Below are 21,193 nucleotides of genomic sequence, written 5' to 3' on the forward strand. Positions count from 1 at the left end.
AAGCTTGACTTCAGAATAATTTTATGAAAATTTCCATCTGACTCTAAGTCTGAAAATTGTCACAGGAAGTCATTTTTCAAGTTTCAGCTATTCTATTCTAAAAATTTAAAAGAATGAATAGATAAAAGAAACTTTATTTCCCCAAGCTTCCAATCTTATTATGTATTACTTCTTGACTTCGGCACTCCATATTTTGAAGGAAATATTTGAATAATGTACACAGTTAAATCGTCTGACAAGAGCTCAACGCATTCTGCCTACAAATCTAAACACATAATTAGAAATATATTTATCTCAACAGGTCCAGCCTTAGTGGATTCTACAGAAAACTAATTTAAATCATTTTTAACATGAGAAGTCATTATCAGATTTACGTCTTCTTTCTGCTCAGTCTAACCTTGCATTTTAAGAAAGGAACACTGAGTGAGTTTAATCAAGGAATGTTTATTGAACTCCAGGTTGAAGCCTTTTCTCAGAAATTACTTGAATAGAAACACACACTATGTCATTCTGAAGGAATTATTTTAAATCTGCCACTCTCGTATAATAAAATTTAATCCAGCTGAGTAACGTTGAATTAAAAAAAAAAGGAATTCACAAATAGTTAAGGAAAGGGAAAAGACATAAAGAAAATCTAAAGATTTTATATCTTTATTCCCTTTAGCTGCTCTATGTTCAAGAGCAAGTTTCAGAGCCTCTTCTAACATCAGTTTTGATCCCTTCTTTCTTTCTTGTCCTTTTAATGCCCTTTGCTTTCTTCATGTATGATGTCCTTGATATCATCCCACAACTCGCTTGGTCTTTGGTCATTAGTGTTTAATGCATCAAATCTATTCTTGAGATGGTCTCTAAATTCAGGTGGAATATACTCCAAGTGGTACTTTGGCTCTTGTGGACTTAATTTTCTTCAGCTTCAACTTGAACTAGCATATGAGCAATTGACGTTCTTTTCTGCAGCCGGCCCCTCGCCTTGTTCTGACAGATGATGTTGAGCTTCTCCATCGTCTCTTCCCACAGATGTAGTCGATTTGATTACTGTGTATTCCATCTGGTTAGGTCCACATGTATAGTTTATGTTGCTGAAAAAGGTATTTGCAATGAATAAATCATTGGTCTTGCAAAATTCTATCATACAATCTCTGGGGTCATTTCTATCACCAAAGTCATATTTTCCAATTACTGATCCTTCTTCTTTGTTTCCAACTTTCTCATTCCTGTCACCAGTAATTATCAATGCATCGTGATTGCATGTTTGACCAATTTCAGACTGCAGAAGTTGGTAAAAGTCTTCAATTTCTTCATCTTTGGCATTAGTGTTGGCTGTGTAAATTTGAATAATAGCTGTATTAACTCGTTTTCCTTTCAGGCGTATAGATATTATCCTATCACTGACAGCATTGTACATCATGATAGATCTTGAAATCTTTTTGAGCTAAACAGAAGATTTCAAAGGGCAGCTCAAGAAGACAAAGTAAAGTATTATAATGAAATGTACAAAGACATGGAGTTAGAAAACCAAAAGGGAAGAATACACTTAGCATTTCTCAAGCTGAAAGAACTGAAGAAAAAATCTAAGCCCCAAGTTGCAATACTGAAGGATTCTACGGACAAAATATTGAATGACACAGGAAACATCAAAAGAAGATGGAAGGAATACACAGAGTCACTGTACCAAAAAGAATTGGTCGACGTTCAACCATTTCAGGAGATAGCACATGATCAAGAACCGATGGTATTGAAGGAAGAAGCACAAGCTGCACTGAAGGCACTGGCAAAAAACAAGGCTTCAGGAATTGATGAAGTACCAATTGAGATGTTTCAACAAATGGATGTAGCGCTGGAGGTGCTCACATGTCGATGCCAAGAAATGTGGAAGACGCTTACCTGGCCAACCGACTGGCAGAGATCCATATTTGTGCCCATTCCAAAGAAAGGTGGTACGATAGAATGCAGAAATTATTGAACAATATCATTAATATCACACACAAGTAAAATTTTGCTGAAGATAATTCAAAAGTGGTTGCAGCAGTACATCGACAGGGAACTGCCAGAAATTCAAGTCAGATTCAGAAGAGGATGTGGAACCAGGGATATCATGGCTGATATCAGATGGATATTGACTGAAAGCAGAGAATACCAGAAAGATGTTTACCCATATTTTATTGACTATGCTAAGGCATTTGACTGTGTAGATCATAACAAATTATGGATAGCACTGTGAAAAATGGGAATTCCAGAACACTTAACGGTGCTCATGCAGAAGCTGTACATAGACCAGCAGTCAGTTGTTCAAACAGAACAAGGGGATACTGCGTGGTTTAAAATCAGGAAAGGTGTGTGTCGGGCTTGTATCCTTTCACCATACTTATACAATCTGTATGTTGAGTAAATAATCTGAGAAACTGGAATATATGAAGAAAAATGTGGCATCAGGATTGGGGGAAAACTTATTAACAACCTGCGATATGCTGATGACACAACCTTGCTTGCTGAAAATGAAGAGGACTTGAAGCACTTAGTGATGAAAATCAAAGACTACTCCCTTCAGTATGGATTACACTTCAACATAAAGAAAACAAAAATCCTCACAACTGGACCAATAAGCAACATCATGATAAAAGGAGAAGAGAATGAAATTGCCAAGGATTTCGTTTTACTTGGATCCACAATCAACGTCCATGAAAGCATCAATCAAGAAATCGAAAGACGTACTGTGTTGGCGAAATCTGCTGCAAAAGACCTCTTTAAAGTGTGAAAAAGCAGAGATGTCACTTTGAGGAGTAAAGTGTGCCTGACCTGAAAGCTAGACAACGAGTAAGGAAGACCGAAGAAGAATTGACGCCTTTGAATTATGGTGTTCGTGAAGAATACTGAATATACCATAGACTGCCAGGAGAATGAACAAATCTGTCTTGAAAAAAGTACAGCCAGAATGCTCCTCAGAAGCAAGGACGGTAAGACTTTGTCTCACATACTTTGGACATGTTATCAGGAGGGATCAGTCCCTGAAGATATCATGATTGGTAAAGTAGAGGGTCAGCGAAGAAGAGGAAGACCCTCAAGGAGATGGAAGACTGGGCTCAGTTAAGACGGTTGATCTAAGAACTTCTTGCATTCTGGCTCAGTGCTCCCAGAGAAAGCACTCAAGCGACCCAGCAAAACTAGTAATTTCTTATGACCTAGCCTCAGAAGTCTTAGTCCATCACTTCTGCTGCATTCTGGTCAAGCAAGTCACTAAGGCCAGCCCAGATTCAAGGGGACAGGTTTAGACTCTTAGAGTAGTAGCAAAGAATTTGTGGCTGCACTTAGTGTCTGACACCTACCTTGTTGCCCAAAGGATTTGAGTAGCTTACCTTAAAAAAAATTGATTGATTAATTAATTAAAATATTTAAAAGCTGTTTATAAAAATTAAAGATTTAGCAAATGCATTCTGGCCCCTGTCTACTTTTTTTTACTTTTCTTTACCTATGTCAATGGACCTCCTCTACAATGATGAATAAAAGTTATGTCAAACACTCTGGTCTCATTCTTGATTTCAGAGCAAAAGTGTTCAACATTTTGTTTTAATACATGTTTGCTATAGGATTTTTGTAGGACTCTTTAACAGATTAAGAAAGTTAACTAATATCCCTGTTTTGCTAAACTTTTTACTATGAATGGATATTGTAATGTAACAAATGTTATCCATACGTCTATTGAGATAATATGATTTTTCTCATTTATTCTTTGAACTTGATACGTGCCATTGATCCTGTTACTAATATCAAGCTAACATGGGATTCCTGTAATAAATCCAATTTGGTCATGATATATTTATACATCTTATTAAAATATCATTATGTTTTGTGTTCTAATATTTTATTTAGGATTTTTGCATCTATATTTATGAGGGACTGGCCTATAGATTTCTTGTTTTCTAATATTGTTGTCAGATTTTGCTAGGAGCTTATTCAGGACTCAAAAAGAAGAGTTGGGTTTTTCTCTTCTTTTGTTCTTTCATTACTTTTTCCTTCCCATCCCATTCTGAACAATTTAGTGCTAAAGTCATTAGGTGGACCTGGCCAGGAGAGTCCATAGCAGCTCAAAGCAGGATATAGAGTCCAAATAGGATGAGGAAGGCATCCACATAGTAGAGATGTCCAGCACAGGTGTCAGAGCTTGAGCAAGGTGAGGAGGGTATCTTCACAGGAGAGCCACTCAGCTACCAGTGTTGAAGCCCAAGGGGGTTCACTCATGTGGTGATTCCTAAGGAGAGGCACCCTTGCGTGAGAACCCAATCAGGCTGAGAAGGACATCCATGCAGTGTAGGGGGGCGAGGGGTAGGAGTAGGGACAGCCTGACATAGGGAGTCAAAGCCCATTTGGGTTGTGGATTGGGTCCATGCAGGGGGTGGGCCAGCACAGGGTGTCAGAGACCAACTAAAGTAAACAGCATGGATGTCCCAGTGTAGAGAGTGAGAGACTGAGCAGAGTGCAGGATATCCACTTAAAGGTGTGGTCTGGTGTGGGGCTTTGAGCGCAAGCAGCATGAGGAGGCATCTATTCAGAGGGTGCCTGGCATCCGGAGTAGGAGCTCAAGGGGGGTGCAGAGGGTGTATGCATATGGGGGCAGCCCAGTGCAGGGTACAGAAGTCCAAATGGGTTGAGGAAGACATCCCAGCATGGGATGGGATGGTAGCAGAAATTGGTTACATACAGGAGTTTGATCAAATAAAAATATATTAAGGATAATAGTAGGCAGATTTTTCACTCTCTGAGAAGGAAGTTATAAATATGGAAAAAGAGAAAACTAGAATGAACCAATGGAGTTGCATGGGAATTGGATACACCCATATCACTGTGAAAACATGATTTTTAATACATAGAAACGGAGAAATATAGATGTATTCACACACACACGTATAAATATACATGCATACATATATTCCTTAGCTCTGTCCACTGAGACAACCTGGAAGCAGCAATACCTGATATCAATGAGCACAATAACTGCCCAGATCTTAACTTCAGAAGTTCTTTTTCCCCTAAAAGAAACCAGGGGTCTTTAACAAGTCATTGATTTCAGGACTCGGACAAGAAAAGGACAAGATAAGCCTAGAACATCTTCTTGCCCTAGAAAGCAAGAAAATGCTCAAAGAACTGAGGGGACTTCCTAAAAGGACACTAAAGCTAGCTTGGGGGGTCTGGACTAGGGTAAGAGAAGTGTCCTGGGAGCAAAATTTAAGGAGGCACTTATTCTCAGGGTCGTGCGAGTGCTGAATCTGTACTTGCACGACCCTGAGAGTTAGCGTCTCCTTAAAATTTGTGCCCTAAACACCACTCTTGTCTGCCCTAGCCCTGGCACAGCTGCCCTATCTACTAGCCAAATCAGGAACAATTTTAATGTGAAAATGCTGATAATAATACTATTCATACATTGACTAAAGTAGGAAACTGTAAGTCCATACTAATATGAATATAAGTAAATAAATTGAACGTTGAGGAATGGAACATTTACATAATTTCAAAGTTCCTCCCCCTAAACATGTATTAATTTCGAAAGAGAAGAGTACCTTCACAGTGGAAAAGCCTGGCATGGATAACAACTTAACTAAATGATCAGCTTAGTTGTAAGACCAATCAAAATTGTGCATATCCTAAGAAGATGCAATAAATACACCGTCCTTTGAGGACTGTTGTATGTCTAGCTCTCCTTGCTCTGAGGGTGCAGACCTTTGAGTCCCAGGTCTCTCCTCTTTCCTAGGCTCTTAACTCCAATTTTGGTCCATTTTGTCTAAATTTTCAAATTTTTGGCATGAAATTGACCAAAATATTTTGTTTTTTAATTTCTACCACATTTGTTTAATGTCCTTTTCTCTTTTCTAATGTAAGTTCCCAGTGCTTTCTCTTTTTCTCTTTGATCAATTTTGCCTGAGGGTTTTCATTTACCAGTACTGTGTTTTTGCTTTGTTGATCCTCTCCTTTTTGTTTCTTTTCTATCTATATTGTCTGCTTTCCTATTATAGCCTTCCTGCTACTTTTCTTGAGTTTATAATATTGTTCTTCTTTAACTTCCTGTTAGAAGCTTAGTTTATTAAATTTCAGCTTTTCTTTTTTGTATTATGTAAGCATGTAAGACTATAAATTTCTGTCTAGGAATTGCTTTAGTGGCATCCCATTATATATATGTTGTTATCTTGTGCCATTGAGTCAATTCCGGCTCATAGAGAACCCATGTGTTACAGAATAGAACTGCTCTATAGGATTTTCTTGGCTATAATCTTTACAGAAGCAGGTAGCCAGGACTTGTCTTCCATAGTACCACTGGGTGGGTTTGAACCGCCAACCTTTTGATTACTAGCCAAGTGTAAACTGCTTGCACCACCCAGGGACATATATATATATATATATATACACACACACACATACATACAAAAGGTTGGCGGTTCAAACCCACCCAGTTTATATATGTACACATATATACAAAGATATATATATACATGTATACATGTCTATATATATACACACACATATAAACCTGTTGCCACCAAGTCAATTTCGACTTATAATGACCCTACAGGATAGAGAACTGCCCCATAGGATTTCCAAGGCTGTGATCTTTATAGAAGCAGACTGCCACATCTTTCTCCCACAGAGCAGCTAGTGGGTTCAAACCGCCCAACTTTTGGTTAACCACTGTACCACGAGGCTCCTCTACACACATATATATACACACAGGGCCAGATCACCCAATAAGCAAGGTACACACGGGTCCAAGTGTGCCTTCCCACCAATCTGCAGTGCACAATTTCACCTGTCCCCCATCATGTCAAAGATGTGGTGACACCCATGTGAAATTGCTCACCACAGGTTAGCAAGTAAATACAATTAAACCTGTGCATACCTTGCTCAATGCAAGCCCACACATACCGTGTTTACTGGTTAACCCGCCCCTGTATATATGATTTTTATATATCATACATATGACTTTCATATAACTTTTATACAGTCATGCACCGCATAACATCCATTCCGGCAACTTCCCATGGCATGTACAGCTGTAGTCCCATAAGGTTTTTGTTTTTTTTTTAAGGCAAAGCAGTTCTCCTTTTGTTTATTATTTCCTCCTAATGGTTTTAAAGACCCCAAACCCAGACTCTTGAAGCACTGGACACGGGTAGGATACAGGCAGGTGAGGCAGAGGACACGGCTCTGGGCGCGGCTCTCAGGCTTTGTCCAACTGGCAGGCGGGAAGCAGCGGCAGAAGCTGCGCGCTCAGGCTGCGCCTGCTCCTCAGCCGTTGAAATATTGAGTGGGTGGGCGCTTCTTGTCAGCTTCCTCTCGCTTCACTTCCTCAAGATGGCCCCAAGCGCGGGCAGTCTCGCTTTTAAATATTTAGCAGCTCCCTGAAGTTCATCCCTAAAGGCAAAGAAACTTCTGCCTGCCAGGGGAAATAAGTGGGTAGCCCACATTCTCTGAGTGGCCACACACATGGGTCACGCGCTAGCCGCTCCTCATTGGAACTGGAGTTCACACCGGGAGAGCAGAATAGGGCGGGGCGGGGCTGCAACAGCAGGGCCCCAAGCAGGCGTTTCCTGACTGATCATACCCCTCTGCACCAGGATGGGGCCTAGGGGCCGAATAGGTGTCTGGTCTTGGCCTTAGAGTCTCAAGGCCGGGGCTAAACTTAGCGCCTCTTGAGTAACACCGCACCCACAGTTTATCGCCTCAGCCTGGCTGCCCCTCCCCGCCCGTCTGGACTCACCCCGTGGGCCCAGTTCCTAGAGGGTCTCCGGCCTTAGCCCAAACCCCTGTGTACTCCCCAAGCTGTGCGAGTAGATACAGTGAAAGTGGAGGCCTCCAGGCCAGCTGCTCTAGCCCCATCACTGCATGATTCGCTCTGGGTGCTGATGGGTCCTGACCGGCTGGGGGAGCAGGCCACAGCACAGCCCCCACCTCTGTCTATGAGAGGAGAACCCCTGGACCCCAGGTCGCGGTCTGTGGGGACGCAGCTGCGTTAGGCAGCTTAGGAAGGCAGCTGTCGCTCCATGACCTTTGACCAATCCCCAGGCGGGGCCCTGGAGGACCCTTACCACAGGATGCCTGCAAAGTCACTCCCCAAGCCAGCGGTGGTGCCTTAATGTGGGCGCTCCAGAGCTCTTGCCATCTGCACAGTGGGAGATGCTGGAGCCCCCTCCCTCTTGAATCCTTTCAAGTGGAAATCAACAAACCAAGGACACCCAGCAGCAACGAGGACGATTGGAAGCAGGTTCCCCTAAGGTTTTAATATAATAGGCTTTAATGGGGAGCGGTTCCTAACTATGGGTTGTAGTAAGTGGGACATTCGTAACTCGAGGACTGCCTGTATGTAATATGGTGTCCGCACAATGTCCAAGTCACGTAACATCCTATTTCACAGAATTATGGTGGACATCACATGATGTATGACTATATTATATATATATGCATGATGAACTTTGTATATATATATATATGACTTTTATATATGCATATATCTTTTATATATATATATATAGGCAGTCCCCTAGTTACCAATGTCTGACTTAGGTACCACCCGTAGTTAAGAACCAACCTCCCGAAAGCCTATTAATATTAAAAATGAGGTGCATACAATAGTTCATAAAAATAAACAGGCACTACTTTGCGACGCACATAAAACATTATTAGTATTATTATTAGTATTATTACTGTATTATTACGTTAAAGATGTTTTAGTGCCGTTGGAAGTGTTTATTTAATGTTTTTGTGCAAGAAATGTACCAAAAACCACCAAACCCATTGCCGTCAAGTCCGACTCACAACGATCCCAAAGGGTTTCCAAGGCTGTAAATGTTTATGGAAGCAGACTACCACATCTTTCTCCCATGGAGTGGATTCAAACCACTGACCTTCTGGTTAGCAGCCGAGCCCTTTAACCACTGTACCACGGAAAGGTACACTATATACTGTATACTAAGAGAAACATTTGACTGACATTAGATATGAACGGTACTTAACTGTTTCAATTTACATACAATTTGGACTAAAAGGTAAATTTAGGAACGTAACTCTGGAGACTGCGTGTACAGTATTTCCCTTCCTTACTACTCAGTTCTATGTATATTCTGTTTCCATTTTGATTTCTTCTTTGACTCATGAATTATTTAGAACTAGGATTTTTTTTTAATTTCCAAATATGTGGGAGCATGAATTAGTTATGACATAAGCCAAACCACTAAACAGAGACGCAAAAATAACGTGTCTCAAAAAGGAAGCGGTTTATTTCTCTCTCAGAGGTTGGTGAGCAGACCAGATTGGGTGGACTGCTCCATTCCGTGAACTTGTCCATTTTGCTGCTCTCCCAATGCCTAGGGTGTTGCCCTCATTCACAAGACGAAAGCTGCCTCACTAACACTCCATCTGCATCCCAGCCAGTTGCCAGGGGCAAAGACAGAAAATGAATAAAAACCATTTCCATTTCCCTTTTTAAAGTGTGCGGCTGGGGAGTTGTGCTGAGCACTTCTAATCCAAAACTTAATCCCCAGTCCTAGTTGCAAGGGAGAACAACCATATTCCCAGCTATTCCTAAAAGGAAGAAGGAGCATGGAAACACTTACTATCTGTTTAGATAATTAGCATTCTCTGCCAGGGGAGTTTTTGGTTATATTTATGTTGGCCATTTTAACTTAATTACATTGTGATAAGAGAGTGTGGCCTGGATGATCTCAATTGTTCAAAATATATTGATGGGAAATGGTCAATTTATGTAAATGTTTCCTGTTTGCTTGAGAAGAATAAGTATTCTTCAGATGTTTTATGCAGTGTTTTATATATGTCTACTAGATCGATATTGCTAATTGTGTTGTTCAAATCTTTTATATCCTGATATATTGTCTATTTGATTTAACAATTACAGAGACCATTGTATTAATTAGAGTCTCCGTTATGACCGTGAAAATGTCATTATTTGTGTGTATGTAGTTCTGTCAATTTTTGCTTTACATATTTTGAAGCCATTATCAGGTGCATGTAAGTTTAGAGTTGTTATCTTTTCCAAGGGATTTGAACACTTCATCAGTATGGAGTGTGATCTTCTATCTCTACGAATGTTTTGTTTGTTTGTTTGTTTTAAAGACTATATTATGTGATGTTTGAATAACTACACCAGCTTTATTTCCGTTAATATATCTTTGTGCATACCTTTACTTCACACCATCCTAATGTTTTAATTGTGCCTTTGTAAATAAAAGAGCTATATTTTGGATTAGTTTTTTAATCCAGTCTGATAATTTTTATCTTTTAAGTGGGTAGTTCTTTGTATGTATATTTATAGTTATTACTAATATTTTAATTCACTTCTATCATTTTATATTGCACTGTTTATTCTGCTTCTTCTGTGCTTTTGTTTCTTGTTATCTTTTGGGTTGAGTTCTGCCCTTCATTTCATTTTCCATTAGTTCTTTTATATCTATTCTTTCAGAGTTGCTCTAAAATAATTCAATAAGCATATACATAACTTTTAAAAATTTAGATTTAATCAACACCTTTACTCCTTCTACACAGTGCAACCCTTGAAATGCGTCATCTATAGTTTACCTCCTTCCCAATATGCTATTTTTGTGTATATTTTAGTTCTCGTTTTTAAAACCTACAAATTATACATTATTTCTACTTTATATAGTCAGGGTTTGCTTACATTTACTGTTTACAGATTTCTTTCCTAGCCATTCCTTTTTGCATTTCTAATGCTTGCTTCTGAAGTCATTATATTTCTTCCTGAAGTACATGTCATAGATGTACTAAAAAATGGTATAAACTTTCCATTATATTTGTATGAAAAATACATTCTTCCTTTGCTCTTGAAAAGTAGTATTACTGGGCATGTAATTCTCCATTTTTCTTTTCTCTCGGCCCTCTGAAGATACTTTTAGTCTGTGCCCTGATTTGTATGGCTGTTGAAAAGTCTACAGTCAATCTGACATCTCTTATTTCTTCCCTTTGGATAATGTGTACTTTTTCTATATAATGCCTAGACTTATATGTCTACTTATTTATGCTTGGGATATAGTGGATTTTCTGAATCTGAGGAAAGATGGTTTTTAATAATTCTGGAAAATTCTTAGCTATTAGCTTTTCTAATATTTTGTCTCCTATTTTCTTCATTCTCTCCTGGAATTGAGTGTGTGTGTGTGTGTGTGTGTGTGTGAAAATTTTTCTTAACCCTTTTTAAAGTATATTTCCCATTGATCTGTCTCTGTTAAAAACAAAGAGCATTTTTTGGTTAATTCTCTCTTTAGCTATGTCTAAATTTCTGCTTAAGCCATCAAGTAAATTTTTAATTTCAAATATTAATTTTTTATCTCTATGAAGTCTATCTGGCTATTTTACCACCTGATTTGTCAGTTTTTGATGATCGTTTATTTTTTGGTCATAATTTAGATATACCAGTTTTGGCTTCTTTAACCATATTGAACGCGCACAGTTTATATTTTATGTATCTGAATCCTAATATCTGCAAACTTTATGATTCTCATGCATAGTTGTGGCTTCAGCTAACTTGCTATAGTTTGTATCCTATGCTTATGTTGTTGTTGTTGTTGCCAGTTGCCGTCAAGGCAGCTCTGACTCAGGGCGACCGTATGTATAACAGAAGGAAAATGGTCCTGTGCATCTTTTACAGTCATTGGTATGCTCTAGACCATTATTGTGGGCACTGTTACTTTGAGTACCTTCCAACCTAAGAGGCTCATCTTCCAGCGCTATATCGGACAATGTTCTTTTGTGATCCGTGAGGTTTTCATTGGCTAGATTTTTAGAAGCAGATCACCAAACCTTTTTTCCTAGTCTTAGTCTGGAACTCCTGGCCACCACAGGTGACACTGCTGGAATTTGAAATTCCGGAAGGTTTGGTTTCCAGCATCATAGAAACTTGCAAGCCACCACAGCATGACAGACAGGTTGTGGCTGTTTTATAATTGATTATAAACTCATCTTAATTGGAAAGTTATCAGCAAAAATTTTTACGGTCTAGGTTTAAAATGCATTCCTCCAAAATTGTTTTGCTGTCACTTTCCCTAGGTATTTGGGAGCATAGCCAGCATTTTGGGAGACAATACTGCATAAATATTCTCACATTTCTGCACAGTTTGGCCTTTCTAAGCAAAGAGCACTGGCAAACTTGGTTAAAGGATGATAGACTAGCAAACATGCCTTGGAAGTTAAAGATAATATATTGCTCCTGAGATATTTAGACTTATTTCCCCTGGAGCAATTTGTTCCTATTCCAGAGTAAAGGTATCTCTCTCTAGAGAAAAGTATGGGCCACCCTATATAAGTTCCAAGACTCCTAATTTCAGGGTTCCTTCCCTGTAGTGCAACCACACATCATACACAGAGCAGTATCATGCCACATCACCCCATGGGGACTGGGGTTTAAGGAAACAGTGCTAAGATGCTCTTTGAGTAATAATCTGTTCTCTGATCCAGAGGCTTCATGTTTCCTCTCAGAATATCTGTATATATATATTTTTTAAATTGTGTCAAGACTAACTTGTCAGTTTATAAGCAGGGTAAAATCTCAGACCCTTCACAATTTTAGACTTAAAATAGCCCGGGAGAACTTTAGGCTAAATTTCCAGATTCATGTTGCTTGAACGACACAGATAGGGTACATTTTGACTCCATACTCCTGTGAGGGCAGGCTATGGTTAGAAATCCTCAGAAGGGTAGGTTTATGTGTGTGTCTGTGTGAGTGTGTGTTTTCCCCACACAGAGCCAAATCTATTCCTTTACTGGCTCCCTCTCCAAGTCAGGTCACTGAGGATGTTTCCTTTTGTGGATTCCAGCTTTCTCACAGAACTACTACCTTGTCTGTATGCCAAGATTTGCCTCCTATCTCCTACATATGGCACATTAAAGTGTAATTTCTAAGCCATCAAGAATCAGCAGATACCCTTGGAGTAGCCATTATCTTTCACAGTTTCCTCCCCTCTCTTGTTTCTTGTTTTCTCACAATTTATGACCTTTAACAACTTTCTTTACTTTTCTACCAGTATTGTACGTGTGTATGTACATACACAATATATATAGATATATCGATATATATATATTTATATACATACACTTCTTTGTATAGTGTGCCTTTTATCATCTCATGATGTCCTTCTTTGCTTAATGCTTTTAATTCTAAATTTCACATTGTCTGATATTTGTATTACTAATCATAATTTATTTTGCGTTGCATTTGTATAGCAATTATTTGCCTACTCTTTATTATTAAACTTTCATCATTTTATTTGTATTTTTTGTAAACAGCATAGATATGAGGTATGCCTTATAACTAAAACTGAAAATCTCGCATGAGAAAATTTGATCCATTCCCATGTACTATCACGTGTGAAATACGTGATTTCATGTCTTCAATTTTCATATTTATTTTTTAATATTAAAATTTCCTCTTTTTCCTTCTCTTCATTTGTTTTTCCTTGTTTGAGCAAATTGTGCCTCATTCTCTCCTTTCCCTTTGTTCTAGAAATTCTGAAAAACTTCATTTTATTAGTGATTGGCTGCCTATAATTATAATCAAATACATATAACTCTACAGTTCTTTGAAACAAGATACCAACTCTTTCCCCCCACTGTGATGCAATGTATCCTACAAAGTATTTATTTTCCTCTTTTCCCTCCCCATTTTAATAAGATGAAGCATTTCTCTTCTCCATCCTTAACTTCTTTTAAGTACTTTGAAACTATTTTATTTCCTGCCCTCACTTCTACACACTAGGTTTTGCAGAGGTAAATTTATTAAAATTTCCATTACAACATCTCCCTAGCTTCAGTAGTATTACTTAACACTTCTACTTTTCCTTATCCTTTTATATTTAATTTACCAACACAGCCCCCTACACACACACTCACACATATACATTTATAAATTGTAAGATTCATTGCTCATTCTTTCCTTGTTTTATTTCCTCATCTTGAGACTACGTTTAAGCAGTCTTAACAATAATTTTCCTTAGACGCAGAACATTGTTGATATATCCCAGTAGTCATTAAGACTTCTCATAAATATTCAGCTTCTCCTCCTTCTAGGCACCTGGGAGGATTTCACTTCTCTGCCCCCTTGCTTTGGCCTATGAAATGTGAGTGGAGTCAGTTACTTCCAGGTTCATTTTCTTCCCTCTACACAGTGACCATGGAAGCATATGTTAAAATAGGTCTTCTATCAGCCTGAGGCCCTGAGCAAAGGCTCATGCCAACCCATGTAGAACATGGAGCATGAGTAAGAAATAAAGTTTTCTTGTGTCAAGCGAGAAAGATTAGAGGTTGTTACCACAGAATAGCCTAGCCTATCGTGACTGATAGATATGCTCTCTGAAATCTGTCCTATATTCAAATATGATTTTTGCATTGACAGGTAAATAAATCCTTGGCTGAGTGTGAGTTTTGTTGATGCAGTTCTTTACTCTCAGGTATTTGTGTTATTCTACTATCTTTTGACTTCCATTGTTGCATATGAGAAGTCTGATACCTGTCTGGTTTTTTGTAAGATTTCTATTCTCTCTGGGCTTTGTTAGATTTTCATTTTACCTCAAAGCCAGGAATTTTCCAGGGTATACCATGAATGTGTGCTTTCTTATTAATCAAATCTACTCTTTCAGTCTGCAGACCAGCACCTTTCTTTATCATAGAAAATGTTTATTCTCATATTTGTTTAGTTATTGCCTCTCCTACATCTGTTCTTATTTTTATCTTCTTCTGGAATCCCTATTAACATTACAGCTTCTGTATCCATTTTCCACATCTTTTGTTTTTTCCCTCATGATTCCCTCACTTTATATTTTTGCCCTCTGCTTCGATGTGTTCCTTGAAATTTATCTTCCAGGTCCTTAACTGGAGTCTCAACAGTAACAATCCCCTACTAACTCTGTAGATAAAAATTAGGGCTTTACATCCAAAAAGGTTTTTTTTTTTTTTTCCATTGTATTTGAATCTCCTTAAGTGTTCTTATTATTTTTTAATTCAAGGTTTAATCATCTCCTCCAGCAACTCTATTTCACTGGCCATGTTTTCTAATTGTTCTGCCTTATTTCTATGGCTTCTGGGTCCCCTTAGAGGCATTGTTATATTTCATTAACAGCTCATTGCAAAGTTAGATCTGGTTTTGAAATAGTCTAAAAATCAGGGAACCTGTAAGTGGAAGAAAGTCAAAGAGGCTCTACTACCTTGGGCCTGTGGTATAGAAGCAGGTGAGCTGCTGGAGTATCTGGAAAAATTCTTCCTGCTCTTTTATTTCCTTATGCTCCCAAGACTCAGAGGCAGGAAGGACTTAGCCCACTGACAATTCTTCTTGGCCTCTTAAGGGTCAGGGAAAACTGACATCCTCATTGCATTTCACAGAGTTCTACACATGAATGACTTTACAACTCCACTATATGGTTAGTCTCCTGGGAAGAAAACCCTGAAAAAGTAGAATCCAAGTTCTCACCTAAATGCAATTCCCTACAGGCCCAGCAGCCATCAGGCTCGAGACAGGTAGTTGGAAGGGAAGAGGATCTGAGTCAAATGGAGATCACCCTGTTCCCAGTATTCTCAACTTAGGTCCTTCTCATTATTCAAGTCTCTAATCAAAAGTCCTTGCTAGATATTTCGGGGAACATCTAGCTCAACTGGCATAACATAGTTTATAAAGAAAATATTTTACATTCTACTTTAGTGAGTAGCGTCTGGGGTCTTAAAAGCTTCTGAGCGGCCATCTAAGATACTCCACTGGTCCTACCTTATCTGGAGCAAAGGAAAATGAAGAAAACCAAAAATACAAGGGAAAAATTAGTCCAAAGGATTAATGGAACACAACTACCACAGCCTCCACCAGACTGAGCCCAGCACAACCTGATGGTACCTGGCTACCACCACCGACTGCTCTGACAGGGATCACAGTAGAGGGTCCCAGACAGGGCTGGAGAAAAATGTAAAACAAAATTCTAACTCATTAAAAAAAAAAAAAGAGCAGACTTTGACGTGTAGAACTCTGTGGAATCCCATGAGGGTGTCAGTTTTCCCTGACCCTTAAGAGGCCAAGGAGAATTGTCAGTGGGCCAAGTCCTTCCTGCCTCCAAGTCTTGGGAGCATAAGGAAATAAAAGAGCAGGAAGAATTTTTCCGGACCAGTGTCTGGCAGAGACTGGAGAAACCCTGAGAATATGGCCCCCAGACACGGTTTTAACTCAGTAATTAACTCACTCTTGAGGTTCACCCTTCAGCCAAAGATTACACAGGCCTATAAAAGAAAACAGGACTAAACTGGCACACCAGCCCAGGGGCAAGGATAAGAAGGCAGGAAGGGACAGGAAAGTTGGTAACTGGAAACCCAAGGTCGAGAAGGAGAGAGTGTTGACATGTTGCAGGGTTGGCATCCAATGTCACAAAACAATATGTGTACTAATTGTTTAATGAGAAGCTAGTTTGCTCTGTAAACCTTTATCTAAAATACAATAAAAAGATAAAAAAACTACAGAGACACTCCCTGATTATTCCATTCTAAACTAGTTACCCCCACCTTGGCAAGTGCTATACAATTATTGTATTTTATTCTTCAGAGTACTTGACACTCTTTTAAATTATCTTGTTTACCTGTGAACTTGACTGTTTCTGACTAGAATGTATATGCCATAAAACAGTGAACTTGCCTGTCTCACTGTCTAAAACAAAACATATAGAGTATGCTTTAAAAAATTTACTGAAAAAAATAATGCATGTATTTTCTTCGTGTTTTCCACCCCCAGACCCCTAAAAAAAACCTAGGTATTAGCAAATTGCCATTCACTAAAAGCTTATATTGTTATTAAATTTTCCCTAAGAGTATAATCTCAGGTATTTCAAGAATTTTTATGTAATGCCTCTATTTCAAATGCCCAGTATTATGGAATGAAATGTGACTCCCAAAAAGATATGTTGAAGTCCTAACCTGTGAATGTGACCTTGTTTGGAAATAGGGTCTTTGATGATGTTATAAGTTACCATGAGGTCATACCGGAGTAGGCCAGGTGTCCTAATCCAATATGAGTAGTTGAGACACAGCGATAGACAGGGAAGGAAAACCGCCATATGAAGAAGAGAGAGGCAGAGACTGGAATGATCTACAAGCTAAGAAACACCAAGGATGGCCAGCTGTCACCAGAAGTTAGGGAGAAGCATGGAACAGATTAAACCTCATAAGCCCTCAGAAGGAATCAACACAGCTGATACCCTGATTTCAGATGCCTAGCTTCCAGAATTGTGAGACAATAAATTTCTGTTCTTATAAGCCATCCACTTTATGGTACTTTGTTACAGCAGGCCTAAGAAACTAATAGACCGGTTTAGATTTAACTACATGTACTTAACAAGAGTCATTGCTTTCCTCTCCTCCTTACTTCCCCTACCTTTAAATCTCTGCTCTGAATTAATTGTCATTTCATTAATTTACATCCCCAAGTATTTTCCTTAGAGAGGATTCATGGTACACTCTAAATCCTTGCTTATCCAAAAATGTCACTCGTTTACACTCAAAGATGAATTATAGTTTAGCTGCATATTAAATTCTTGGATTACAGGCCTCTCATTTCAACAGTCTGTAGGTATTTTTTTTCAGTGTCTTCTAACTTTCCATGTTGTAGATGAGAAAGTGAAGCCTAGTGCTGGAATAATTATATTTCCTTTCTATTCATCTGTTTTTCTCTTTACAAGATTGGAAGTTAGCATTGGAATTTGAGAAGTTTACTTAGAACAGTCAAACTGATTCTTGGTAAGTATAAAGCAACTAGTGAGTAGAAATGAATATATTCATGTGCAGTGCACTAGACATGGGCGTTTAGCATCTGTGGGCATCAAACCTTATTTTCCTGAATGATGGAAAGCCTGGTTAAGCCGGTGGAATGGGTAAGCCGGGTTTGCATAAGGTGCTCCCACTGTAACACAATTATTCAGATTCATTGATGTGATGAGAATGGGAATCAGCAATATCTGCAAAAAGTCCTTATCATCACCTCAAATTCACCAAATAGAAGCACATAATAATCCACATTGGAAGGAACAATTTGACTATAATTCAAGAGATGGTTCTGAATTAGCTCTACCAGCTCCAGGCAAAGACATTTGTTCAGTGTGCAAAAGCAGTTCAAGGATAGATAAATCAAATGGAAACTGTACTGAGGATGGAATATAAAAAGTACTGAAAACGTTATACAGAAATTATCTAAAGCCTTATCCTGACTACTGCCTTCAGTTTTGATTACCTCAAATCATAAAGGACACAACAAATAAGACATTTTCTTAAACAGGCCGTAAAACCTATTGGAATTTTGTAGTGTTCAGCATTACAAAATACTAGACGTAACAGAGCTACTTAGTTCAGAAAAAAAAAATCTAAAAATGCAAGGTAGATTCATAGAAAATAATGAATAGCATAAGAAAAAATGCAGGAAACTAATTTTTTGCAGTTAATAAAAAGGGTTCTCTCTCAGTGAACTTAAATAGCAAAATAATTCTTTCAAAACCCCCTAATTTTACGTACATAATCTTTTATTGCCACTGCAGAAAAGATTAAAAGTCAATAATTGCACCACATGGTGTTTTTTCAAGAGCTATACATAATTGCAGAGCCCTGGTGGTGCAGTGGTTAACAGCTCAGCTGCTAACCAAAAGGCCAGCAGTTCAAATCCACCAGCCACTCCTTGGAAATCCTATGGGGCAGTTCAACTCTGTCCTATAGGGTCACTATGAGTCGGATTTGACTGGGTGGTGGCATCGGGTTTGGTTTGGCTTTATATATAATCGCTACAGTAACAATTATTTTTCAAATTGCTTCATTTGTTGTTGTTGTTGTTAGGTGCTATGAAGTAGATTCTGACTCATATTGACCCCGTTCGACACAGGAGAACTGCCCCATAGGGTTTTCTTGGCTGTAATCTTTACAGAAGCAGATCGCCAGGGAGCAGATCACCAGGTCTTTCTCCTGTGGAATCACTGGGTAGGTTTGAACTATCAACTTTTCTGTTAGCAGCAAACATCTTAATCATTTGCGCCACCAGGGCTCCTTAACTGCTTCATTAATATATAATAAATTGAGAGTATAGTCACTTTTTGTATGGGCATGATGAAGCATAAACTGTAACCTCAAATTTTGGTTTCCCTCAAATTTCATTGACATATTCACATTTTAGGAGCCCTGGTGGCACAGTGGTTAAGTGTTATGGCTGTTAACCAAAAGGTCAGCATTTCTAATCCACCAGCAGCGCCTTAGAAACCCTATGGGGCAGTTCTACTCTGTCCTATAGGGTAGCTATGAGTCGGAATCGACTCGACGGCAACGGGTTTGGTTTGGGTTTTTTTTTAATACACATTTTATTATAATATCTCTTCTAATTCTAACTACAGTCATTCACCACATAACCCCCATTCTGGCAATGTCCAACCGCATATACATCGGTAGTCCCATAAGGCTGTAATAGAGTTCAGAAATCCCGATCAGAGAATGGGACATCATGGACATAACTGTACATAGCAAATGCAACAGCTTCCCACATGCAACACATTAAAGAAACACTTCTAAATATACTAAAACATCTTTAACGTAATAAACCGAAAATCAAACCCATTGCCGTCGAGTCAATTCCAGCTCATAGTGACCCTAAAGGACACAGTAGAACTCTCATAGGGTTTCCAAGGCTGTACGTCTTTACGAAGTACAGTGCCATATCTTTCCCCTATAGGGCAGCTAGTGGGTTCGAACCACCAACCTTTTGGTTAGAAGCTGAGCACTTAAGCACTGAGCCACCAGGGCTTCTTTAACATAATAATACAGTAATAATAATAATGATGACATTTGATATGCATGGCGAAGTAGCTAGCGCCCATTTCTTATTACAAACCGTTGTATGTACCTCAAATTTTTAATATAATAGGCTTTAGGGGAGTTGGTTTGTAAATACAGGTTGTATGTACATCAGATGTTCATAACTTGGGGACAGCCTGTATATAATACGGTGTTGGTACAACATCCAAATCACATAACGTCCTATTTCACAGAACATATCTGGACGTTAAGCGACGCATGACTGTACTTTGACTCCCCACAGTAAATCCTCAGAGTTCACAAAAAAAAGTATATTTATTTACATTGTCTCTATGATCCCAGTTTATGACACCAAACTTTTTTTTGCAATCTAAGTAATACCACATATATTTATTTGGCTTTTGCCGCTTACATTAAAAGCGAGAACACTGTAACTCCACTCAAGTATTCATTGATTTTTTCCTCTATTTCTCAAGCATTTCAGGCACTAGCCATAACGTTCTTAAAAAAAAATACAGTTAAAAAATATATTATCTGGAGCAGGAAGTGGCGGCGCGAGGGCTGCTGCACAGCTAGCAGAGCCGCAGTCCGGACGGCAGCACGTGCCCCAAGCTCTCTGCCTTCCCCAGACCCTCCGCCCGCCAGCCCGACGCAGCCCGGGCTCAGCCGGCGGCCCCAGCAGCAGCACCGTAGCCAGGTGGAACTCCTACATCCACAACCTTACGGCGGACGTGACTTGTCAGGACACGGCCATCGTGGGCTGTAAGGACTCGCCCTCCATCTGGGCTACCGTCCCCGGGAAAACCTTCGTGAACATCACACACCAGCAGAGGTTGGAGTTCTGGTTGGCAAAGACCGGTCAAGTGTTTTCGCGAATGGGCTGACACGTAGCCTGAAATGTTCTGTGATCCGGGACTCCCTGCTGCTGGACGGGGAACATACCATGGATCTTCACACCAAGAGCGTTGGCAGAGCCCCCACCTGCAACCTCACTGTCATCATGACTGCCAAGACGCTAGTCCTGCTGATGGGGAAAGAAGGTGTCCGCCGTGGTTTAATCAACAAGAAATGTTCTGAAACGGCCTCTCACCTGCCGCGTTCCCAGTACTGACCTTGTTTGCCCCTTGCCCCCACCACTCCCCACTGCTGTTGCACCCCTCTCCTTTCCACACGCACATATACACCATTTTTATTTTGGGGGCCATTACCCCACACCCCTTATTGCTGCCAAAACCATATGGGGCGGGGGCCGGGGCTGGATGGACAGACATTTCCCCCTACGCATACCCCTCCTGTGTGTGATTGAAAAACTTTTTTTTTGAGGGGGTGGGGTCTGAGTAAAAAAGATTTTAGTAAAAAAAATATGTATATATATATT

At 39.3% G+C, this 21,193-nt stretch overlaps 1 pseudogene; it reads left to right on the forward strand.

Moving 5' to 3' along the window:
- The first annotated feature begins 17,896 nt into the window (after nt 1-17,896).
- Nucleotides 17,897-20,926, forward strand: LOC101344650 (profilin-1 pseudogene; annotated as a pseudogene).
- The last annotated feature ends 267 nt before the right edge of the window (nt 20,927-21,193 follow it).

Source organism: Trichechus manatus, unplaced genomic scaffold, assembly GCF_000243295.1.
Source record: "Trichechus manatus latirostris isolate Lorelei unplaced genomic scaffold, TriManLat1.0 scaffold00095, whole genome shotgun sequence".
Lineage (NCBI taxonomy): Eukaryota > Metazoa > Chordata > Mammalia > Sirenia > Trichechidae > Trichechus > Trichechus manatus.